Source organism: Triturus cristatus, chromosome 10, assembly GCF_964204655.1.
Source record: "Triturus cristatus chromosome 10, aTriCri1.1, whole genome shotgun sequence".
Classification (NCBI taxonomy): domain Eukaryota; kingdom Metazoa; phylum Chordata; class Amphibia; order Caudata; family Salamandridae; genus Triturus; species Triturus cristatus.
This window is the reverse complement of record NC_140593.1, coordinates 359,743,845-359,761,383: the sequence shown is the minus strand read 5'-3', so window position 1 is coordinate 359,761,383 and position 17,539 is coordinate 359,743,845.

The window sequence follows — 17,539 nt, the reverse complement described above, 5'->3', positions numbered from 1 at the left end:
TTACCACGTTACTACCTCTCCTTTCTGTAAAATGTTGGACTTAACTGGCTGAGAAAGAAAGGACAGGTAAGACGACTGATGTCTCCCAATCTGGCCCTCATTACGGGGACTATATGTCAGTGGTCTTCGTTTTAGAGCTCTAAACGACACCATCTCCACCGCCCAGAATTGCCCCCGCCCAATTGTTCCGAACTAGAATGTCTAAGCACCCGTCCTCCCAGAATCACCCCAGCTCTGTACTAGCCGTCCCAGAGTATTTCGAGCAAAACAACTGATGACCTTGTTCTCTAAAGGTACATCGCCTAAGCTGATGAGGGTTACCTACTGTCTCCAGCAAGAAAAATGCTTAGCTTGTGTCCCTCCCCGAAATAGATGTCTGTGAATCCATGACAGTAGCACCTCACACCTTTTTTATTAGCAGTCCTCGGAGGAAAATGTGTATTAACAGAACTTGTGTTAAAATGAACGAGTCTCTACCGGAGAAGCCGGTTCGAATTTTTGATAGACCAGAAAGTTGACAGATGTCAGGCTTCCTGCAACGATTATAGGGCACAGGAATCGACACCTAGCAGGCCAGACGATGAAATTTTGCAGGAACACCCACAGAAACCTGCACCACAGCAATGATTAATAAATTAGTAACACACGCCGACATAAGAGTTAATAGACATCAATCATACAGCGACCGATAAAAGCATTTCCCCAACTACTCGGTGGTTGGGAGAGAGGATGAAGTGTGTAAATGTCTTCCCTGCCAACTCTCTAAGATTTTGTTTCTTGTACTCATTCCAAGATAACCTGCGGCCATCGGAAGAGAGGGGTCGGACGTGACGCACAGCCTGGCTACGGACCATGGAACATCTATGGCATCGACCAAGGGGGAGCCACAAAGCAAAGGGATGCAGGACGAGGCACCATTCACGGCATGGAAAGCAATAGAACGAAAGGCTATCCCGAAGCCCCCCTGCTCGCTGACCAACGTGCCTGAAGTCCCAACCCCGTCGGGCCCGATTGATGGGCCCAGTGCTGAAAGATTCTGCTCTCCTTGGTCCGCTTTTTGGTCCGATCCCACTCCACCCCCTCTTCCCCCGGCCTCCCAAAGCACCCCTAATTTTTGACATTGACCTTACAAAAGAACAATGAGAAGCGGGTACCCCGTCTCAAGGTACCTACGATAAGGCCAGTCAAGGGACAGGACAGAACAGGACTGTGATCCAAGAGCAAAGGATGATCACACCCTGCAACGCGAAAAATCTGGATTTGAGCTGGACCTTAGCTCCACCGCCGGTGCTCAACAGTGCCAACATAAGAAGAAGAGAGAGCTTACCAGTGATGGCTCACTGCAATAAGACACTGGAAAGAAGAAACCCTCCCCTGACTGTAACTCATGTTGAGTTGTATTCCTCTCCCAACCTCTTTTTGATTTGACTACCTCCCAATCAAGTTTCCAAGATCTTTTTATCGGTCGCTTCCAGCTACACACTAAATAAATGAGGAAACATTAGCTTATTATAAATGACAATTGTATAGCATCAACCGTACACATGACTATGCTGTTTAGCTTGATCGACGCGAAGTCTAGGCCTTAAGTAAATGAGTGTAGTTATCCCTTGTTTTACCTAACCGTTTTCAAGTATCGAGTTTGTGTTCAAGCAAGTTTCCCTCCACCTATCTCCGTGTCTGATATATGATGCAGCTAATGAAATTCTGTATACGCTACCTCCTCGACTGTCACGATAACCACCTGTAACTATGTACAATTGTGTCAGATTGCTCCCGCCTGTCCTAAGACTCTGTACTTTTAAAAACAGGAACGCATGAAAACATTTACGATATTATGGCTAAAAGGTTAACGACGGTGAATGTCGGTCAGACAAGCTGGCGAGATATGTTAAAAGGGAGGACTGTGACAAATTTAGTTTGCAACTGAACATTATCTGCGCCATCTTGTCTCTCCCCAGCGCGACACACAGGAAAGCGCACGGCAGCCATTTTTAGGCACCCTGGTCTCTCCCTGCTCATTGCCGATCGCCAGCGCGTCCCCCTGGCGCTGCGAGCATTCCCCCGCGCGCCGGCCACCCCCGCTCTCTCATATACAGGCCATAAACCCTCTCCTTCTGCGCGACCCTGCCATGGAACCACATCCCACGCCTGACCGACATCCCATACATGGTCATGCATCTCTTTGATAACCCCCTTCCTCTGCGCCCCATTGTCCGAACCGATCCCAGGCCATCACCTAGCCCTGCGGATGCAGTTTATTGCCCCTACTGTAAGGGAAACACCCCACATCAAAGGGATTACAGTAGATCAAGGCCCCCCACCCCCTGAGACCCGACCGGTCGCACACACCCCCGGGAATTGGCGGAATGTCCAGCTGTGTGATAGCCATCTCCTACTGTGGGTGGGGTGGGGACTTCCACTGTAAGATATGTGTGGGAACGAGCTTGAAGTGGGGATTCTGAGGATGTTCTTTCAGGTATCAAAGCGATCTCAAGAATGTGCCATGTATGATAAACCTGCAATAAAGTCATAAACCTGTGTATAAGAGGCCAGGCCTCAGAGATGCAGTTAGAGCACCTCATGACGATACCTTGCTGTCTGACCTGATGTGTTCTCCTCCGGAGAGAATAAAAACCTGGTTTCCTGCCTTCCAGTCTCCGGCGCCTGCCTCTTTGTTGGTTTAGCATCGAATGGTATAAGAGGCGATTACCGCCGGGCAATACTTGAAAGGTTACCGACTACGACTGCCGCTACCATTTAACAAGTGGTGTCAGGATGTCTCAGTAAAGGGCTGTGGTGAATGTCTTCTTTTATTCTTGAAATGCTGCCTCTGCCTCTAGTGTCCAGGAAAACACAGATCCCTTTATTGTAGTTCTAGTAATGGGTTCATATGTGGCAACCTATGAATAAAACATTTATAAAATTTGGTAAATCTCAGGAATCTTTGTATGCCTTTCATGGAAGTGGGTGAGGGTCAGATCATGAAAGCTTCAACTTTCTGTATATCTATTTGGATTTCTAAGGCAGATATAATAAATCTGAGAAATTACATTTTATCTTGATGGAAGCAATACTTCTCGGCCTTAGCTTAAAGACCGTTTTATCACAGTAGTTTTAATATTATTCTCACATGCAATCTTCCTTGTATGTTGTGGAGTACACTGAGATATCATCAAGATATACAATGGAAATGTGTCCAAAACCTTGTGCAATACTTCATTGATAACAAACTGGAAAGCAGCTGAAGCATTACACAGTCTAAAGGACATTGCTTGGTATTTGCAGAGACCAAACTTGGTCTGAAAGGCAGTCTTCCACTCATCATCTTGTCTTACCGTGACTGAATGATAGGCTACCCTAAATTCTAATTTTGTGAAGATTTGACCCCTTTTTACTTGATTCAGTAAGACTGGAAATAATGGAATAGGCTACCTATTCTTGACTGTGGTTGCATTTAGTGCATGGTAGTTTATGCAAGTTCTCACTTTGCTTCCTTTTTTGGGAATAAACAAAAGAGGTGATGCTACTGGAGAGCTAGACAGCTGGATAATACTGCTAGCCAAATACTTATCCAGGTATATATTCAGGTAGAGAGTTTCTTTTTCAGTAAGTGCAGAAATGTGACAGTTTGAAAATTGAACCCCAGCTATCGGATCTACCTTCCAATCATTTGAGTGGTGCGCCGGTAAGATTTCAGCCCCCTTCTTACTACATACATCAGAATAATCCTAACATTGTGAAGGAACATGTGAAAGATCTTGTGAGTGAGTAAGAGAGATCTCTGAAGATACAGTATGGAAATTCGCTGATCTTTCTTTTTGTTCCTGTCCTTTCACTACCAAACATAAAGATTTACAGAAACTTGATGTAAAAGTCACAACTCTGTTTTCCCAGTCTATGTCTGGATTATGCTGTTTTAACCATGGTAGTCCTAAAATAATTTCATTCTGAGGTACATCAATTATATCAAAACTAATGTGCTCTTGATGACCACCCTTAAACTCCATTGTAAGCTGGGATAAACAATGAGTTATAGATCCAGATGTAAGTTCTTTACCATCAACTGTCCTAACATGTCACGCCTTGTCTTTCTTGATTTCAGACCACCACATTTTCTCAGGGAACCCCCAATCTGCAAATACCCTGTAACTTTAGAATCTACTAATGAAGATAACACATATTCTTTTTCTTTATCAACAAATAAAGATACCATTAAGGACATAATGGATGTATCTGTTTGTGTAGTTCGTAATGCTATAACATAAGAAGGAATCTTGGGTAACAAGGCGGCCAGCTAGAGGAGAGGGTATGGAGCTCTCACCTTCGGGAAAAGTAGTGCAGCGATTGGTTTGTTATTCCCTATCAGGGCTGGGTTGTGCATTTTGGTAGTATTCCCCTAAGGGCTGATGCAGATGCAGCAAGGAGAGCTGCATTGGTTTGCAGTAGCGAGTGTGCTTCTCAGCCTCAGAGCAGCACAGCGCGTTCTCTTCCAATGGGTAAGCAGTGTCGGTGTGGGCAGCGTCAACAGAGACGGCACAAGCAGCAGCAACCTGGGTTTACAGAAGGTCTCAGGAAAGATCCACTTTGATGCCCGAGTGCCTTGCAGGTTCAGTGGAAGAGGTTTGGACACTAGGGAAGTGGGAAAATGGATGGCTGCTGACTATGAGAAAACACATATGGAATCAGATAGGCAGAGGACTGAGGATAAGACTGCTTTTTGGGGTCCAGTACAGGCATTGGGAGCATATAAGGATACCGGTAATCCGAGTGCAATAGACAAGTTGGAACCGGTGGACAAGGTGATTGGCAAGCATTATAGGTTGAGGTCTAACACTCTCCTGTTAGCAGAAACAGGCCCCTGGGCTTCGTGGGCAAAGGGATGAGCATTAACCAGATTAAGCAGATAGCAGCGATTAGTGTACAACCCCCCCCCCCAATAAACTCTTGATTAAGGTATGATCAAGGGGTGAGCCAGTCTTAAGGGAAAAAATCAGAGATCCAGGTACTAGGAGCTCCAGAGTGATGACAATTATTTAAAGTGAACTCCATAAACAGTGAAAGGAATTCAGGAGAGGGTGGGAAGACTCCAGACCAGAATAAGGGCATGGAGGATAAGAGTCCATGGGATACAGTGATAGGCGCTAATGTAGGAACATCCATGGTACACCCAGATATATTGATCGCAAATACATTTACACAACTGGCTGCTGAGAGCCTGACATAGAGAAAAGGGAGTAGGGAAATAGCAGATATGGAGACCAGTTTGAGAGGGGGGTCATATTGTCTTTGCCACCGTCATTGCAGAATCAGATGCTTGGTAGTGACAGAAGTGACTCTGCCGGTTGGGGAAAAGTACAGGAGATTTTTGGACAGCTGTCACGGGAGATTAAAGAGCAGATTTAAACCACAGAGGCAAACTAAAGTGAGATATAGGTGACATGCTTAACTGTTAGCGAAAACACGCAAGAGACACGAGAGAAGAAGAGCTGTCAGAGAAACTTGAGAAAATCGAGAATAACTCAAAAAGGAATAATATCAGAATTGTGGATATGGCGGGCGGTGCAGGGGACTGATATGAAATTATTTGTAATGGATCTGTTAACAAAGGCCTTTCCTCAGGAGATTTTCTCTGTATATCTAGGGGCAGAAATTCAGAAGGTACATCGAGACCCATTCAAACTAAATCCAGGGTGTAAGAGACCCAGGAAAATACTGGTTAACTTTTCCAGACCCAAGGAACTACATTCAAGATCAGGTCTGATATCTCTTGTGCTACAAGAGACAGACGGTGGGAAATCAACAAACATACGGAGGATCTAAGGAAAATGGGGGAGGTAGCTCAGCTACAATTTCCAGCAATTTTGAAAGCTTTGTCGGCAAACAAAATGCATAACTTCCTATCACTAGCAAATGTGGATTACTCTATAGCCCTGATTGAGTTGGGGGGCAAATGAAAGATGCAAAATGTAGGGGAGAACACACTGTCATATAAGTGGTTCCTGTAGGTGTGAGCTCAAATAGGCACAAGAATGACAAGAGGTAACGTGGGAGGGTTCCGGGGGGAGCATTTAAGTTGGAGAGCATGGGGAGAAAAAGAAAACAAAATCCTCAATCAAATTGGGTAGGGTCACTGTTATTCGGAGAAACTTGATTAGAATGAATCTTTAAAATTATTGGGGGAAAGGATGACCAACAAGGGGTCCAAGTCCTCTCAATTTTGTGTTGGAATGTAAATGGGTTGCAGATGAGGAGAAGGCAGCATTTAGTCCCACAGTAATTGAAATAATACCTCTCAAATTATTATGTTGCAGGAGACCCAAATGCTGAGACCAGAGTGCAAAAACTCTCTATGAGACAAAGGTGGGTTGAAAATATGGTGGCCATGGATAAGCAACACTGTACGAAAGGGGTAGCCATTATAGTTAAGGGAGTGGGATATAAATGATGAGGTTGGACGCTGGATAGTAGCAAATATTAAGGCTCAGCAGAGCTTGTGTACATTAGCCACTTATTATGGTCTGAATATAGATGATGTTTCGTCATTGTCTGCTCTTTTCTCCACCATGGTAGAATTTAAAGACCCTATTATCTTAGGTGGAAATGTCAATATCTTACTGGATAAACACCTAGACAGGTTCTCAGTTTGTACACAAATGAGTACACCAAGGATGAGAGCCTACCTCCTCTCAACGGTGATAAAATTAAATCTATGTGGCGTGTGGCAAAGGGTAAAAAGAAATTGCTGGAATTACACCTTTTATAGTATGAAAAATGGCAATTATTCAAGGATAGATTATTTCTTTATTGTGAGTGGAGAGGTGGAGAGAGTTTTGGAGATACAGCATCTTTCAATCCACCTATCAGACCATGCAGCCTTGCTATTAAGGATCAGATTATCAGCAAGTAAGCAATTAAGAAGGTGGACAATGAATAAGAGGTTATTTCTTCAGTTGGGAATCATGCAGGAAGTAGGGAAGGAAATAGGGGATTTCTTTGGGTGGACTTTTACATAGTTTGAGATGCATATCAGGCTTGGTTGGGGGGCTTTAAAGAGCACCTCGATCACAGGGAATATGAGAGAGAGGATGCAGGTATCATAAATAGAGGAGGAGATTGCTGCCATTGAAACAATACTGAAAACAACCCAAGTTCAGTGGTAGGATAGGAAAAATCTAGAAGAACAATTGGAGGATTTGCAACTGAAGTTTAAGCTGAAACTGGAAGAGAAAGAATTACAGCAGTGGGAGACTAGCAAGGTCAGGGAATATGAGCAAGGCAGGAGTTACAAATAGCTACAGCAGGAAGGCCAGACTGGATAAAACGCAGAATTATATCAGGAAGGTTCAGGATGAGAAGGATCTGATGGTGGAGGTTAGTGAAGAGATTGAATGTGCATTAGCAAGTTCTTTCAGGATTTATATTCTGAAACTAAACTCACTCAAGAAGAGAAGCAATTTTTGAGTGTGAAATAACTGGGAATTAAATTCTGATAGCTGTTAAGAGACTTAAAAGAGGGAAAGCAGCAGGTCCAGACAGGATCTGAAATGAGTTCTATAACTTGATGCAAGAGGTAGTGATCCCGGTCTGGCTTGGGTTGTTTAATGTTGTTCTATTGAAAGGCTCCCTGATACCAGGATCTCGGAATTAGTCGGTTATTCCATTGATATTAAAACCGGGCAAGAATCCAAAACAGTGTCATATCACTGTTTAATTGTGATTACAAACTTTTTACAAGAATCTAGGCTGTCAATCCTAACTTCAAATTTGGTGTGACTGGTGGAAGTCAGTGATGTATTTCAGGGAATTGGAAAACAAGAGTAATAAGAGAAAGAATTAGGTAGAGGATGGGGTATTTTGGAATTTGTTTTAAATTTGATGAAGAGTATCATGTCCAAGGATTAAACGTCTTGATCAGTTTTGCCTGGAAAAAAGAAGGAATCTTTGAATTACAATTAGAAGCTTTTAGCCAGGTGAGCATGAAAATAAAATCACTATAAATACATAGTATAGAATGACCCTATATTCATGTAGTAACTTAGAATGATGAAATTTAAAAAAAACAAGGAATCTTTGAATTAGCACCCAAGAATGGGATTCCTTTCAGTGCTGGGCAGCCTCGTTTACTGACCGCTTTCTTTCTGTTTTCTTTGTACAATTTCGACAAAAATGTTTATCAGAACCACAATATAGATATATGTGATTCTTACTTCTTCCTTCTCATTCATCTTGAGTCAAAAAGGACCCTACAGCTCCAAATTGCATTGTTTCTGGGGAAACAGACTTAGGTTTGGGATCAGTCTTTTCTGTGTTCGATAAAATGTCTTTTACTTGCTTCGTCATTTCTATCTCTCTCTTGTGCCTATGATCAATCTGTAAAACGAAATCCACTAATTCTTTAAATTCAGCAGGTCTATTTGAAACATGAAATAACAAATACTTTAATTCCTCACTCAACCCACAGTAGAACAGAGTCCCCCATTTTCCCCTGGCCATTCATAATGGATTGTTGCTGACTATCATGGCCTCCGTTTTGTTCCCGTTTAACTATAGGGAGCTAGCTGCCATCCATTTGGCAACCTGCTCTAGAATATAAATTAAGTTTTTGGGATATGGAGCCTGTATTTGGTGTAAGAAAGACAATAACCTGTGCATCCTTCGCATATGATACCATGGTAAAACCTATGAGGTCAGACTAGGGGCTGACATACAAATTAAAGAGCGCAGGGCAGAGGGAGGAGCCCTGAAGCTCTTCACATTTTAGATGAAGGCTTGTAAAGAGTAAAGGCCTCTTACTAATTTGGAAGCTGCAGTTATTTTGGAATGATGATAGCCATTTCAATGCACTGCTTGTGATTTCAGCTTCTTCCAGTCTGCAATGTAGAGGGGAATAGGTGACCGTATCGACGTCTGCGCTTAAGTCAAGGAGATTAAGCTCGGCTGATCTGATCCTCTGTGGCCACCAGGAGCGCTGTTTACATACTTTAGGCTGGTCAAAAACCCATTTGCATGGGATGTAGTATGTTGTTAGATTCCGAGAACTCTGAAAGATGCCTATGTATCACCTTTTATAGGATTTTGCTTATGACTGGAAGTAGATAGATAGGTTTATAATGTTCAATCAGCTCAGGATCCAGCGACGGTTTCTTTAACAATTAGGTTATAATGGCATGTTTTCATGCATGTGGTATGCTACAACTATCCAAGGAGGAGGTATATATGACTATAAGGGCTGAAAGAATAACGTTTCCCCCTTTTAGGAGAATGTCTAAGCGGGTGAGGTCATGTGGGCAGCCTCATTTCCTTGTGCTTGCTATAGATAAAGCCCCTCACTAACATGAAAGCTGCTATTTTGGAATGATAATAGCCCTTTTAATGCGCTACCTGTGATTCCAACTTCTTCCAATCTGCAAAGTAGAGTGAAGTAGGTGACCGTATCGATGACTGCGCTTAAGTCAAGGAGGTTAAGCATAGCTGATCTGATCCGCTGTGGCCACCAGGAGCGCTGTTTCTAAACTGTAGCCTGGTCAAAAATCCATTTGCATGGGATGTAGTACGTTGTTAGATTTCAAGAATTCTGAAAGATGGCTATTTATCACCTTTTCTAGGATTTTGCTTATGCTTGGAAGTAGATAGATAGGTCTATAATTTTCAATCAGCTCAGGATCCAGCGAAGTAGTGCATAATGGCATGTTTCCAAGCATGTGGTACTCTACAACTATCCAAGGAGTTATATATGGCTATAAGGGCTGAAAGAATGATGTTCCACCCTTTCTGGAGAATGTCTAAGGGGGCGGAGTCATGCGGGGAGCCTCATTTTGCTGTGCTTGCTATAGATAGGATTTCATTTTTACCCAAGTGAGGTAAAGTAGAGTGCATTGGTCCTGGTAATCTGATGTGGTGGGCCTGACAGGGTGCTGTAGATCAGCCTGACTTTCCCAAGAAAGTGATTAGCAAATAGCTCACAGCGCTAAGATGGCCGGCCAAACCCATGTGCGCACTGATACCAGTGACCACCATTCTCCCTCCGTGGCTGTACCCTGCAATTGCCCCGCCCTCAAGACTCTGCCCTTAGAACTTGAAAACTAAAACAATAATAAGCCTGCTTTATTATCATTTTATTTTTCAAGTTTTGATGCTGCTGGCAGAGAGATGTGTAATTTGCAGAATGCCTGGTATTTCTGTCAGTTGGCGTCTATAGTTCGTTTGTCCATATAAAACAAATGTTATCATGCTATCGTTTAACTTCGGTTTTTGTCCTGCTTCCAAACAAATACATAGGTTTGACATTTTGCAACCTGGTAGATGGAAAATGTTACTTAGAATAAATTGAATTCTTCAACCAAATTTCAGTTCTGCTGTCCCTCCATTCTCCAAGTAAACAATTTCCCAATGTTTGAAACATGTCTGTCTAATTCTGATTTGTGAACTACCAGTGTTGGTAGTTTAAAGTGTTCAGGTTGCTGCCATGTCCACATAACTACCCTGCACATGGAGCATATTTATAAATTATTTATAAATTACAATTCACTCTATAAATGTGTTCACAATGTATGTATTGAAAAGTGCTGCACTGTTTACATAACGCTTGAATAAACTCCCAGGCTCAATTCAGACAGTATGGTCTCAGCTTCTGGATCGCAGCGCCGCTTCCTGCTGCCTGCGTGACCTTTTGCTCGTTGCTCCTGCCTCTGCACTCTCGTCTGCCCCCCTGTGTTGGGGCTGCTTTCCCCTGCTTTGCCCAGCCTTTCTATCTTTTTGTCAGTCTCTAGCCCAGTCCGCCGTTTTTCCCGCCGTTTTTCCCGCTGTGCCCCCGCCACCTCCCCGCTCCCCGCCGCTGATCCCCGCGGCCCCGCCCCCCTACACCTGGAGCCTTCCCATTCGCCGCCCCGCTCCCGCCTCCCAGCTGCCCCTCCCTCGCTCCGCCCCCCCACTCTCCTCTTATGGCAGAGTGGCGAACGCGCAGCGTGCACGCGCAGCGGGCGCGCCGAATGAGCGCCGAAGGTGCGCCAAAGGTAAGCCCGTCTGCGCCCGTCCGCGCCTGGACCGCGCCCAGTGCCAAGACCTCTGGCCCCCGCAGACCCCAGCCCACCCGCCGGACGTACGACCCTTCAGCTGTCACGCCTGCAAGTTCTCCTGCATCCGGACCTGCCCCGCACCAGCATCCGCCAAGCCGACCACCAGCAGCAACCACCTCAAGTGCATCCTACTCAACACCCGCTCCATCCACAGACACACCATCGAACTCTGGAACCTCCTTGACACCACAGCTCCGGACGTCGCCTTCCTCACGGAAACCTGGATGAACGACTCCTCAGCGCCCGACATCGCCATCGCCATCCCAGACGGCTACAAGATCACCCGAAGAGACCGAGGCAACCAGACCGGAGGAGGCATCGCCATCATCTACAGGGACACCATCCGCTTCACGACCAACACTGACGACACCCTGACAACCGCCGAACACCTGCACTTCCAGATCCACACGGACCCCAAAACCACCCTCAGAGGCACCCTCATCTACCGACCCCCGGGACCACGCACACAATTCAGCAAAGACATCGCTGACTTCATCAGCCCGCACGCCCTCCCCTCCGCGGACTACATCCTCCTGGGGGACATCAACTTCCACCTGGAGAACAACAACGACCGCAACACCACCACCCTGCTTGACAACCTCGCCAACCTCGGACTCAAGCAGCTGGTGACCACCCCCACCCACCTCGCCAGACACACGCTCGATGCTGTCTTCTCATCCAGCAAGGACATCGTCTTCAGCCACGCCACCGGACTCCACTGGACGGACCACAGTTGCATCCACTTCACCTTCAGAAGATCCACGATCCACCACCACCAGCAACAGGTTGCCCGTAGAAACTGGAACAAGATCACAGCAGACCAGCTCGCCGCTTCCCTGAGCCAGCACCCTCCCGCCAGCTCAGCGAACCCCAGCCAGGCCGCCGACAACCTCACGAAGTGGATCAGCAACTGCGCAGATGACCTCGCCCCACTGAGGACCCCGCCTAGCAGACCCGGCAGCAAGAAGGCTCCATGGTTCACCGACGAACTCAAGAGCTCCAAGAAGAATTGCCGAGCCCTCGAGAAAGCCTGGAGAAGGGAGCCAACACCGGACAACATGACCAACCTCAAGCTCGCCACCCGGAAGCACCATCAACTGACCCACGCCACCAAGAAAACAGCATTCAAGGACCGGCTGGACAACAACGCACACAACTGCAAGGAACTTTTCAACATCGTGAAAGAGCTCTCCAACCCCAACGCCAGAAACAACGACATCACCCCGTCGCAAGACCTCTGCAACTCCCTCGCCTCCTACTTCCACAACAAGATCGCGGACATACACAACAGCTTCAGCCCACAAACAACGCTCCCAACGACCGCACCAACGCCCCCCACCACCACCCTCAGCGCCTGGACCCAGATCAACACAGAAGACACCATCTGCACGATGAACTCTATCCACTCCGGATCTTCGACCGACCCCTGCCCCCACCACGTCTTCAACAAGGCCGACGCTGTCATCGCACCCCACCTGCGGGACATCATCAACACCTCCTTCGACACCGCCACCTTCCCTGAGAGCTGGAAGCACGCCGAACTCAGCGCTCTACTAAAGAAACCAACAGCGGACCCCACCGAACTCAAGAATTACCGCCCCATCTCGCTCCTCCCGTTCCCAGCCAAAGTCATCGAGAAGACCGTCAACAAGCAGCTGGCCGCCTTCCTCGAGATGAATGGATCCCTCGACCCCTCACAGTCTGGCTTCCGAGCCAACCATAGCACCGAGACCGCCCTCATCGCTGCCACCGATGACATCCGAGCCCTGCTGGACAACGGTGAGACAGCGGCCCTCATCCTCCTAGACCTCTCCGCGGCGTTCGACTCTGTTTGCCACTGCACCCTAGTGCAGCGCCTCAGCAACATCGGAATCCAGGAGAAGGCACTGGAATGGATCATCTCCTTCCTCGCTGGAAGGACACAGAGAGTTCGCCTACCACCGTTCAGATCTGCAGCCACGGAAGTCATCTGCGGCGTTCCCCAGGGCTCCTCGCTCAGCCCCACCCTCTTCAACGTCTACATGAGCCCCCTTGCGGCCATCGCACGCCAACACAACCTCAACATCATCTCCTACGCCGACGACACCCAGCTGATCCTCTCCCTGACCAACGACCCAGCCGCCGCCAGAACCAACCTCCACGAAGGGATGAAAGACGTAGCCGAGTGGATGACGACCAGCCGCCTGAAACTTAACTCAGACAAGACGGAAGTCCTCATCCTGGGCTCCTCGCCCTCCGCCTGGGACGACTCATGGTGGCCCCCCCGCCCTGGGCACCGCACCCAAACCGACAGACCACGCACGCAACCTGGGCTTCATCCTGGACTCCTCCCTCTCCATGACCAGACAAGTCAACGCCGTCTCCGCGTCCTGCTTTAACATCCTGCGCATACTACGGAAGATCTTCCGGTGGATCCCCACCGAGACTAGGAAGACGGTCACCCAGGCCCTCGTCACCAGCCGACTGGACTACGGCAACGCCCTCTACGCCGGAACCACCGCCAAGCTCCAGAAGAGACTCCAGCGGATCCAGAACGCCTCAGCCAGACTCATCCTCGACATCCCCCGACGCAACCACATCTCCGGACATCTGAGAGACCTGCACTGGCTCCCCGTCAACAAGAGAATCACCTTCCGTCTCCTCACCCACGCACACAAAGCCCTACACGACCAAGGCCCGAGCTACCTCAACTTCTACGCTCCCAAACGCCACCTCCGATCGACCAACCACGCCTTCGCCGCCGTCCCCCGCATCCGAAGAGCGACAACAGGAGGAAGGTCCTTCTCCTACCTGGCCGCCAAGACCTGGAACACCCTCCCGACCGACCTTCGCCTGACCCAAGACCACCTCTCCTTCAGGAAGAAACTCAAGACCTGGCTGTTCGAGCAGTAGCGGCACCTCACCCCCCCCCCCCAAGCGCCTTGAGACCCTCCAGGTGAGTAGCGCGCTCTATAAATGCCTTGATTGATTGATTGATTGATACTTTTATACTCTTGTACTAATCCTGGTTTAGTCATAAATTTCAGGAGGAAGTCAGAGGTTGTCCTGATTTACTCCTGGAATTCAATAGTATTAAAAGAACAACTTACAGCCAGCTATTGTTGAACGGAGCGCACTGTCTCTTATTACTAGCACCTAAATGCTATGGGCAAATTTAGGTGTACATGTAACCTGTTTTAGGAGAGCAAATTCGTTTGTCAAGAGAAAAAATATTTCACTTTGGGGAAAAAAGACAAAAGTTAGCAGCTGCAAATGCACTTTTCCTAACATTTACAAATATCTAAATATACACCATGTACATTCATCGATGTCTAAATGTGAATGAATGTGTTTACGCCTGGGATGCTCCAACAGTAAAAGCTTCCCAGGAGTATGACTGGAATTTCTAGTAAATTCCATAGCAGATCGTAAACTTACTTGAAAGCCAGGAGTAAACCGAAGAGTGGAAATGTATGATTTTCTTTACAAAATTGGTCAAATATGTGCTGCTGAAGAGAACATTTCCAAATGGCCTAGCAATACATTGCCTGTTACCTTAATCCACATTTGATGGAATGTTGTTTTTTCTTTTCACGAATAACCATTACATTCACTTTGTTTCACAGTACAAATTAATTGTACAAACCTGCTTAATGATCTACATTGCTTGTTTGAATGGCTGGTACCAGCCGTATTACAGATGAGTCATCATTTTAATGAAGATATTTTAAGTCGTAGGATGACGCTTTATGAAAAATTATACTGGCCTGACTGAACTCATGATTTTTACTCTAGTCATTATCATGTGGACTGCAAGTTATTTAATAAGCAATCTTGATGCACCAAGGTGAACAAAGCAGGCCCTGGTTCCTCCATTAATAGAGTTAAGTTATGCACAGACATTATTTCAGTATTTTATGCTGTACACCTGTGGCCTTCAAAATGTTTGTTCAACATTTAGGTGTTTTGTGGCATACTACTGGATTGGAATGCTGTCCTCATCCAGCCTTTCTAACAGAGGACATTTTTAAGTAGCAATACATTGATTTCATAAGCCACAAAACAAATGTTTTGTCTAGTGAAATCCTACCTCCTTTACTTACCAGGGTGGCATGAAATCCACACACAAACTTTAAACTAATGTTTAAGTAATGAAAATGAATATAATTTAACATATTGTGAAATTGAAAGCAAACACTAAGTAAGACAAACATTATGCAAAAACCTTACATATATACATATATAAATACATAAAAAAAAATTAAAACAGGTACTCTAAATTAAGAGTGGTGTTTGTGTGTTATATATACAATCAATACACTTTATCTCTTCATGTAAACATACCATTATAAACTCAACATGTGATTTATAATCTTATGTTTCCATAAATATGTGTCAATACTTTCATATTTATTAAAGGTCGATCAATTATCATATCACATCCTTTTAAAGGCCGTCAAAATAGCAATGATCTACTAGGTAACGACTCCTTCTCAATACGTGGAAAACCAAAGAATTATCACAAACCACAGAACCATCAGGATTCTTATGTGGAATAGCTCCTCTCGCATGTTCAATAACTCATCCAGCTATACATTCCTCTCAGTGAGTTAAGGAAAGCCCTAAAGATCTCTGTATGGCCTATATGTCACTCATGCCATACCTGTACATGTTTAATGAGGATTGAAAACATGCTACATAGTAGATTATTGTTAAATAGAGCAATCTACCATAAACAACAATTCTCTATTGGCACACAGGTGCCAACCTTTCAAACATTGTTTTGAACCTACATGCACCAGACATGGTGCAATCCTAGCATCTGTGCTGCACCTGCTTAAACTATTGTGGGTGTCCAACGTGTAGTTTTTCTGGGTCAATGTCTGCGATATATACAGGGTGGTTTCTGAAAAACTGCACGCACTGTGCTCAGCACTCAATGGCAAAATTTTACTGGCCCAGCTTTGTTAAAGTAATAAACCTTTTATTGAGACAGCGAAAAAGTGATGAAAGGAGCTGCTCGAACTCCTCTGCCTTTACATATATGTACTGCAGGAAATGGAAGATTGCACTTGATGTGTTCGGCGTGAGAGAGAGACGCCCGCTTCATACTTTCATGCAGTACCTGCTCTGTAAGGAAGCAAAGCCTGCACTGCTGCTGCCTGCTTGGTACCTGTCCTGTGATAATGGCAATTTGCCCAACTGCTGTCCTAGCTGTATGTAGAAAATAAGAAGGATAATTGGTTAAGTAGGTTTATTCAAGATCAGATGTTAAGATGTAAAGCAGAGCCCCACCAGGAGCAAGCAGCCTTCCTGCTGCTCAGCCCATCCACCAACCGACTCACACACTCACCAACATTCCACTCACCAACATTCTATCACCACAGTTACACTGGCTGAACAGCAGGTATAATACATCTCCATTCTTTATATTAATTACAAAAGAACTCTAAATGGAATGACAATGAAGTCTGATGCAAGCAAAGGATGACATAGGAACAATAGCATGCAACCGAATGATATCAGAACCATTGCCACAAATAAGCAACATAGCAACGATCTGAAATGTCAGCATGAATACAAAAGGTGGAACATTTCATGCACAAGAAATAAATTAGAGAGAGAGAAAAAGGAACACAAGTACTATAAGAAGAATACACTCTTACACCATCTCACTTTCTACCACAGCAAAATCCATGCACTACCACACCACAAATGAACCCAGATACCTAAAACATGCTGGCTGGCCAGGAAAACATGAGAAAAGTATATCGGGTGCCAACCACAAGGTGTGGTAGGGAACTCTGCACACAAGAGCAAGAAAAAAAAACATAGTAAAAAAGGAAAATATATTTCACAGCAAACAGATGGATTAAACGTTGCCCTCCACTCTTACCCATAGTAAGGGTGGTATGTGTGGAAAGGAGCTCCACACAGAACATGTGAAAGTGCAAAACTAAACACCCAATAAAATGAAAGAGAAACAGCAATCACAAGGAAAACACTCACTTTCAAAATCTGGCTTTAACTCAGCCCTTCACCCAAACCCGAAGTTAGGGTGGTACGTGTGGAAGGACGCTCCACACAGAACATGTAAAGGTGCTCAACTACACCCAATCATGCAATAAAGGAAAACAGCACTCACTAGGAACAATACTCACTCTTCAACAATCTGGCTTCAACTCAGCCCTGAATTACCCCTCTGAAATGTACAACATGGCACTCTACCAACATATAAACTCTTGGTAGAAAAAAACACTAGAAAGCACGCCTGAATTTATGAAGTAAGAACATGCACTATAAAACAAGCACATGATGCATTGCACATAGACTCTAAATTAATGATAATCTTACTAAATGCACACAGCATAAGTAATAAGACATTCAATAATGGCAAGGCATACCTGGCAACAAGTTAAACATGGCATAGAAACAATATGGCAGTACATTGAGTATGACATTGCAAGATGTCAAGAAGCAGC